At 42.9% G+C, this 8,109-nt stretch overlaps 1 protein-coding gene across 1 annotated transcript in view; it reads left to right on the top strand.

The window, feature by feature from the left end:
* Positions 1 to 4,663: 4,663 nt before the first annotated feature.
* The window catches only part of SGO2 (shugoshin 2), a 266,669-nt gene continuing 263,223 nt past the window's right edge, over positions 4,664 to 8,109 (top strand). Inside the window, exon 1 of the mRNA XM_069225946.1 lies at positions 4,664 to 4,850. The gene's annotated coding sequence lies outside the window, so the exon portion shown is untranslated. The remainder of the gene's footprint in view (positions 4,851 to 8,109) is intronic.

Genomic DNA, 8,109 nt, shown 5'->3' with positions numbered 1-8,109 from the left:
CCAACCTACCAATCTCCTCTCTCAGGAACCTTGTGGTGAAGTAGTAATAAATGTCTTCTTTAAACTAAGATGTGCATTTCAGAGATTGTTTTCAGCTCAGTCATTTGTGCAAAGCAAAACAGCGTGGCAGTAAGCCGGATTTACCGCCAATGTCATAATGAGGGCCTTAATATTTTATTTCTCTATTAATATAGTACACGTCATGGTTGTCACCTAGGTAGGCACATTTTCCAAAACACTTGTTTCCTCTATATTAGCATAATTCATGTCAATTCTTAGTTACTAGTAAATACAGATTTATTATTAAGTAATTTAGCTTTCGTATCTTTCACGCCCTTGATGGCCTGCAATAGCTCATCAAACCTCCCTGCCTGTGCATGCATGTTGGAGGTTGTGGCACCATCCAAACCTGCCAGTGTCGAGGAGGGGGCAGATGCGGAATGGGATCCAACCCCAAGATCATCATCCTCCTTTAGGGGGTTGTAGTTTCACCATGCCCTCGTTGTGTGGGCATGGAACAGTCAGGATCTCCACTCGAATATTCCTCAAAGTTCTCCAGTCTGGGGAGAGAGAGGAAGAGAAAGGGAAGGACTCATATAAGCTCCTGAGCCCCCCGTCCCGTGCAGGCTCCCGGTGAGTCCCCATATCACGTCCTAGTCCAGGGACCTCTGTCTGCCGAAAGCTCTCCCAGGCCTCAGGTTTGCCAAATGGCATTGGATGGGCCGCACCTCGAGGCGGTGCTGGGGGAAGGCGTTAGCCCTTTCGTCCCCCGCGTCAACAACATGCTGATGCTGCTTCTCCTACAACCCCTCCTTGTGTAGGGGAACGAAAGGTGGGGTGTGGCATATGGCCACAGTTACAGTTTGGGCCAGCCAGGAGCGAAGTAGCCTCAGCTGCCATATCACTCGCTCCCTGCCAGGTGCAGAAGTACTCAAGCCCATGGCTGCAGTATTTGGTTGGCCGCAATCTCACTCTGTACCTTCCCAGCTTTAGTACCGCCTCAGTGGACACCTGCACTACCTAAGGAGAGCCCTGGGGAGGGAGGGCCAGGCCTTGCACAGACAGTAGAGCTCCAATGCAGACAGGTTGTTGAAGGGCAGGTGGTCAGAGCACAGCTCTTCAAAGTGCGTCTTGGCTGCCATCTTGGCCACGTCCCCTTTGTTTTGGCCGTCATGTCAAAAAACCTACTAAAAAAGTACACCCACTCTTCCAACTTTTAAAAAGGACCATTTTTCCTACCATGTTTAGTACACTGAAATTCATTATTTTTAGTCTGCATTCTGTGGGAGAGCATGCTTAGGTGGTGCCTACTAGACAGTTGCAAAAGACCTATTGTGGGCTTACCAAGAGCTTACTTAGGACTATCAGCCTGCCCATTACTTACTATTGGCTGGCTTTATAATCACTCTAATTTGCTTGCTTCTTATTTGATTTCTTTCCTTGTTCTAGCTTGTCTATCTTTTTGTTGTACCTCTTCTGAAGCATGGCCTCTTTACCATCTCTCTGATTGGCTGGCTTTTTATCCTTCGACTGCTCACGTTTTGCATGTGTTTTCCATACTCTTCTTGCTCTGTTTCTGGCATTCGCCATGCTCCGTGTTGCTCTCTTCCTAATATTGCAAGCTGTCTCCTGTGCCTCTTTCCCCTGTGCACTGTTGCTTTCTTGTTTGTGTTCTTCTCTCCTGCCCCTGTGTTTCTCTCTTATGTGCTGTTTTCCCCTTCCCACTTCATGTGGCTTCCCCCACACACCAACCCTCCATTGCTGCCTCCCATGACTAGTCTTTAAAAAATATATATATATATATATATGTATAGCTATATAGCAGGGATGACCAGGCTGCAATTGATTGCAATGCTTCCTGCTTATAAAAGTTATTTTGGGCTATTTCATTTTCACTCTTTTAGAGGCGAGCTCAAAGCACTCCGTCCCATGCTGTAATCTCTCTTTGGGCTTCTAACCACGCCCATGTCACATCAGTCACTTTCATTGGTTTGTGGGCTTGCATTATAAAATCCGCTTGCGTTCATTAGTGAAAGGCATGCATACGTCCTACCTTTTCCGGCATTTAGCCCTCCTCGTGTGCACCGACCAACTACTGAAAAAATACAAAGCTCGATATTTTCCGTTTGGTTTCTGGACTACTTTTCTCTTTATTTCACAGTGCGATCTCTCTGGGCAGTAGTCAAGCGCTTTGCATGACATCAATCCTGTTACTGAGGTAATAGCTCTTTTGCCGGTTACATAGATAATTGCACTTTTGCCGATTACATGGATAATTGCACTTTTGCCAATATGTTTCACTGCAAGCAAACTTTTATTTCCCTTTGTGTGTTTGATGGTGATGGTGATGAAGCAGAAAAAGAAAAACTAACAAATATTCATATATCATGTAACAAAATTGTATAAAGTAGTGTGAATTTAGCAAAGAAAAATAACGTACGTGGGAAATTGTACCCACGAGGTAGTTCGCCATTATTATAAACGAGCTTAATTAATCATGAAGAATTGACAATGTAGTAATCCGTCATAATTGCAAATGTATTCCATGATTTTCTTGTTGAAACTGTTATATGCTTAGCTTAAATTTAGCAGAGGCTTTGGCCTAGTTGCCTGGTCTCAAATTTAACTGCGTGGTTTTCACTTGTATTAACAAAGACATATTCTTTTACTTTAAGGTTGTATTTTTCAAGTAGAAATGACTAATACACTTATCTCAAGGTTTCGTGCTAGGCTAGTTTCATCCCCTTTGAAGCAAAGTCAGTTTCTGCAGGTGCAGACAATAAAGGCTCTGATATTGAAATAATTGGCAAACTTTGTTGCAACTTGTGTTCCAAGGCTCCAAGGACACCTTATGCATAAATGAGTGCTAAGAGAAAGAGACTATTCATTGGTCAAAAGGAAGCCACCCTATGAACCCTCCAATGGAAGACTTTGAAGAATTTGGAACGTTTCTTACTTAAACCCACCGGACAAAGAGAAGTCAGCCATTTTCTACGATGCCATTTTGAAGCCTGATTCAAGATGCCATTTTAAATGACTCTTTGATGCCTTTTCTCTGTCGCAGAAAAGGAGACTTTAAGAATTCTCACCCTAGAGACTTTAACTTTAATTTTGCCCCGTCTTGCCCATGCAGTAACTTTTGCCCCATTTTCCTTGCTGCCGCAAGGAAACTTGCTTTAACTTTGCCCCTTTGAAATCTGCCCCATGCTGATCGAACCGGTACCTGAAGGACGAAGACTTACCTTGAATGCTGATTGTATTTGGTAATTATGAAAGGATAATTGTATTATGCATTGTGTTTTCCTTCTTAGGTACCAACTGCTTATTTTGACAGGGCCCAAGCTAGAAGTTTTCTAAATTTGTGTTAACTAAATTCGGTTTTTGCATGAAGCCCCACATGCCAATGCTAATTAGAGGTTAGTTGAGGTATTCACATGATGAACCATGTTGAATTGAAATCTTGTTATGCTGACCGATGTATGCAATTAGTCAAATTCAGTTACTTATATTAGTGATTTGCATTGCTATAACCGAGTGCATTATAATCCAGATTTTGCGAAGATTGCGTTTCTTCCGTCGTTATGGACAGCTGGTAATATTCGTATACATATATCATTTGATTTTGAGACTTATACATATTGTGTTAGCTTTGTTAATATAGGGAAAATAAACTCATTAACCATTAATAAACAGGTGTGGTTATTCATGACTGAAAGGTCATGGTGCGTCAAAATACTGATTGTTATTGATTCCTAATGTGTTATTTGATCTATTAATTGAGAATTGGGTATTGGTTATAATGGTTATTGATTATTGATTTGAGTGATCCGACTATTCTTGGATGAGGAGAACCCAACTCGGTTAAAATGTTCACCGACCTCCAGCGTGTCCAAGTACAAGTAATTTATAAAGACTGGATGCGCTATCAATGGCCATCGGCTCGCTTATGTGAAACTTTTACTTTTCAGTTCATATGGCAAGAAAAGTCTGGTTAGTTATGTGAAACTGTTTTACTTTTCATTTTTAATTTATTTGGCAAGAAAAGGCCGGTTAGGGGGTTACAATACTGCTAATAGCTCTCATTCGAGCAAACGCAAGACCCATTGCTTTGCAAATGCTTGTTTTATTTGATGAAACATCGATTGGGAAATTTAAAAAGGTGCCTTCGCTTACAGTGCGGCACAGCTGTGTCATTGTGTCGTGTGTTTGATTTTCAACGTTTGATCATGCCGTATAGCATAGCAGAAGGCGAAACTTGGTTCTACCAATGCTTATTTCTGTTTGTCTCTCCAGTTATATTGCTTCCCATTTCCCTTCTCAGCGACAAGTCACTATCCGTGTTTTTTCCTCCTCCGATTTCGTCCGTTGCTTCACCCGCCCACACCACTCTCTTTTTGTTTTAAACATAACTCTCCCCTCCCCAGCTACTCCCACCTTGAGCCCCCTTCCCTCTCGTGCTTTCAATTTGTATGTTTTTATTATTAACCGTGGTCATGTATTCCTCATACCTGACAAGTAAATTCACCATTTAAAGAGCCTTCACTTTTCAAGTCATTGGGTCGTCCCCTGTGTTCTGCGTCCCCAATCCGAGCCATCGAATCAGAGGAGGGCGGGGCCTGGGCGTATTGAAGGCGTCTCATTTCTACCAGTCGAACCCTACCGTAGTTAAGGAGGCGGGATCTAGAAAATTGACCGTAGCCAATTGCAAGCGGGCGCGAGAAAATTCAAGCGCGTTGCATTACTGTCTTCCTACCTTTTTGCTTCCGCTGTTTTGAGTTTTTGTCGTTGCTTCGCGCGACTAAACGGGATCCGTTGCTGTGCTGTAAAAGTTGTACCGGTGGTATGACAAGGTGAGGAAGGGGTTGCGAGTCGGTTGTGTAGGTTTGCTTTCCGTTCCACGTATTCATAAAAGGGCATGGCTGAGATGATCGAACCGAAGTGCTCCTTGAGGCCAGGGTGCTTGGATTTGACGTGCGTTCAAAGCGACTAAACAAAGTCGGGTACTTTATGCCTTGCATAGGTTCTGGAGGTGCTGATCCCGTTAGATCTGTGCATGTGCAGGATGTCCCTTTGTGTTCCGGTTATCACCTCACACGACCATTGCCTGCATGATTGATGTGCACACGCTGCTTAAACACCCAAGAATCACATTTTTGGCCAAGACTGGTATGTGTTTTTGTAAGATTTCTTGTTACGTTGTTGAGCATCTGTATGTAGTTTGATTGATCTATTCGGATGCTTAGATGGGGTTAGCATATGTGTGCTGCACATGTTGATGTAAGACGAGTTGAATATATGTGATGCATTTCCTGTGGTGGCTGAAGGCGCCCCTGTTTTTTACGTAGTATATGAATGTGCTGCCATGGGACTGTAGTATGTATGCTGGATGTGGTTGGGGTGAAGTTTGGATCTGCACTGACTCTTCTGACCTAAATGATAAAGTCATTGGCAGATTTTGAATTATCAAAAATCTATCGGCTGTTAATGAAATGTGGACCTCGCTTGTGTTACAGGGCAGTTATTTGATTTGCTGACTAGAACCAGTTAATATGTTACACATCGTGCATTAACACCACATATCATTTCTAACCTTTGTTAGCGAAAAAGGCCACTTTATTAAGACAGGTTTGTAGTGTGACTTCAAAACCTAGGAAACATTATCAACCAAATCTAACTAATAGATGAAATTCCAGTCCCCCCCCCTTAATCTCCCAATTTGTGAATATTGCAGCAAAAAAAAGCCATACACTTCCACCTCTTAGCTTTCTTTTTCCATTCCAGCCTTTCCAGTGCATTCCCTCAGTATCTCCCCCACACCCAGCAAGCCTGTGCAGCCTAGTGTTGTTCCAAAGAATTGACTTTCACGTCATTATGTGCCAGCACCAGCCTCTCCACCCCTCCCCCAACCTACTGCCCCTTTAAAGCTACAACCTGTCCTAACTGTGGCAAAAGGTTATATCCTCTTAACTGTAAAGAACCTTCTGATAGATACTGAATAATAACTGTGATAATAAGGGGTGTGTGCTCAGCTTTACCTGCCTATCTGCTAACTGGAGCCTACTCCTTGCCCCTTATATACCCATATTCTAACAGCCCGCCCCTTCATACTTTCCACCCATCACTTTCCCTTTCTTGTGGCCTGTGTAATTTGCCAGAAGTTATCTAGGCAAGTCTGGATTTCATCTTGCGCCACTGGCCCCTCCATCGCACAACACCACTACTCATCTTCAATAGCAAAAAAGGCTGCTTTGTTTAGACAGGTTTGTAGTATGATTTCACAAAATTGCAGAAAACGTCTTCAACTAAACCTCACTAATTCATCTAATTCCTGTCATTCCCACTACCTTAAGCTCCCAGCTTGTGAACATTGCAATAACACTGCTATATGTTTCCACCTCTTTCCTCTCTTCTCTCATTCTGGCCTTTTCCTTGCATTCCCCATTCTTTCACACCCCAGCAAGCATCCCCAAGCAGATTCCCTTATTGTTGGTCCAAAGCCCTAAACTTACTCTTTCCCTCCTTTGTGCTCTCCCTCTCCAGTGGGTAAATATGCCTGCACCAGACTGTTCATTAGAACCCTCAAATTACCGCCACACGGAAAAAGGCCTGGACTGTTTTTCTGCCTCACCTACCCTTCCATACTTAGGTCAAATCATTAAAACTTTCCAGCACACCACCATTTTTCATTACATAATTTTGGTTAAACCTCCCTCAACTCGAGCGTGAAATAGGCCTGACCAAAATTAGATAAATGTAGCCCGTTCACACAAAATAAATAACGACCTTCTTTAATGTGCTTAAGAGAAGGAAAAAAAAACTCAGTTTCCTTAGGCAGGCAGCAAACCTTCATTGCTCTATTAAGCTTTTTTCTCACCATGTCCATAGCAGCATGCTTCTGTGCCCCTCTTCAGTGCCTTCTCGGTACAAACTCCTTCCATACAGTGCAAGTGCCAGATCATTGACTTTTGATCACCGGTTCATCCCCCCTCATTTGTTTAATGAGGGTTAGCAGTTTAGCTGCACTAAATCACATTCACCTATATGATTGACCAACAGGTCCAGGCTTTCTCTACTGGAAAAAGTTCTGCTAAAACAGACGGCAAGCTGACCAAACGCAGGGGCGTGGAATTTAATAATATATCTACTTGTCCATGGGACAGATTGCATCTTAAATCTGCTAGTCCTATTAACAAATCGAATTGTCTGTCCCTTTGGTGCCATGCAGTGCGGCAACAAATTATGGCAGCAATCTCCTTGTGTAAGAGCTCTGAAAATAGCCTCTCTGATTATGCCAGGGCTACCACTATAGTAGGCATTAAATACATGCAATTCCATTCCCTACTATAGCAATTTCTTTATTTTCTGCAGATCTACATACTAGGGCTGGAGGAACCAGTAAGCAGTAGTTCCAGGGCTGGAATGTCTTTGAGTCTGCAAACCTACTCACTTGCATATTTTAAGGATTTTCACCAGCTCTTCTCTAATCTTTTCCCATAATGGGAGAGGTTGGAAATGTTACTCCTGACTATGAAAGAAGTAGAAGTTCTTCCAGGGTAGGGAAAAAAGTGGTTGGAGGGAAAATGAACTCGTAAAACTCAATAGATTTTCACATGAGCAAATCTACACATGCATAATTGCTTGTGCTTATATACAGTTCACATATATTTTCTAGGAGTATGATTTCCTGGTCTACTTCTGTAAGTTCTTGTCAATTCATGAAAGCCACTAATTTAAAGACATATAACATTTTGTGACTTTCTTTAAGAATTGGGTCCCTAATTAGGTCTGGTGTTAACAAAGACATTTTGTTTTTATTAAACTTTTCTTTCTATTGGCTGGCTATACTGTGAGTGATTGCATTCTGCTCTTCTAGAAGGAGCATATTTACACACAAAGTAGTTTTGTTCAGTGCCAGGAACTACTGTAGCAGTCGGCTGTGTAAAGAAACTGGAGCCCCCCCCACTCCCCTCAGCAAAGGACAAGGAGCCATCACCCCCCCCCGACTCACTGACTTACTCAGGGCAGGTTCTGGGCTGAAGGGGCCCCCTGGAGGGGGGCTGCAGGGCCTTTGTCACGCCACCAGTGGCAATGTGTGCTTTTTGAGATCAA

Source organism: Pleurodeles waltl, chromosome 3_1 (genome assembly GCF_031143425.1).
Source record: "Pleurodeles waltl isolate 20211129_DDA chromosome 3_1, aPleWal1.hap1.20221129, whole genome shotgun sequence".
NCBI classification, from domain to species: domain Eukaryota; kingdom Metazoa; phylum Chordata; class Amphibia; order Caudata; family Salamandridae; genus Pleurodeles; species Pleurodeles waltl.
The sequence above is the reverse complement of the archived record's forward strand: the minus strand, read 5'-3'. Positions and strand labels throughout refer to the sequence as shown.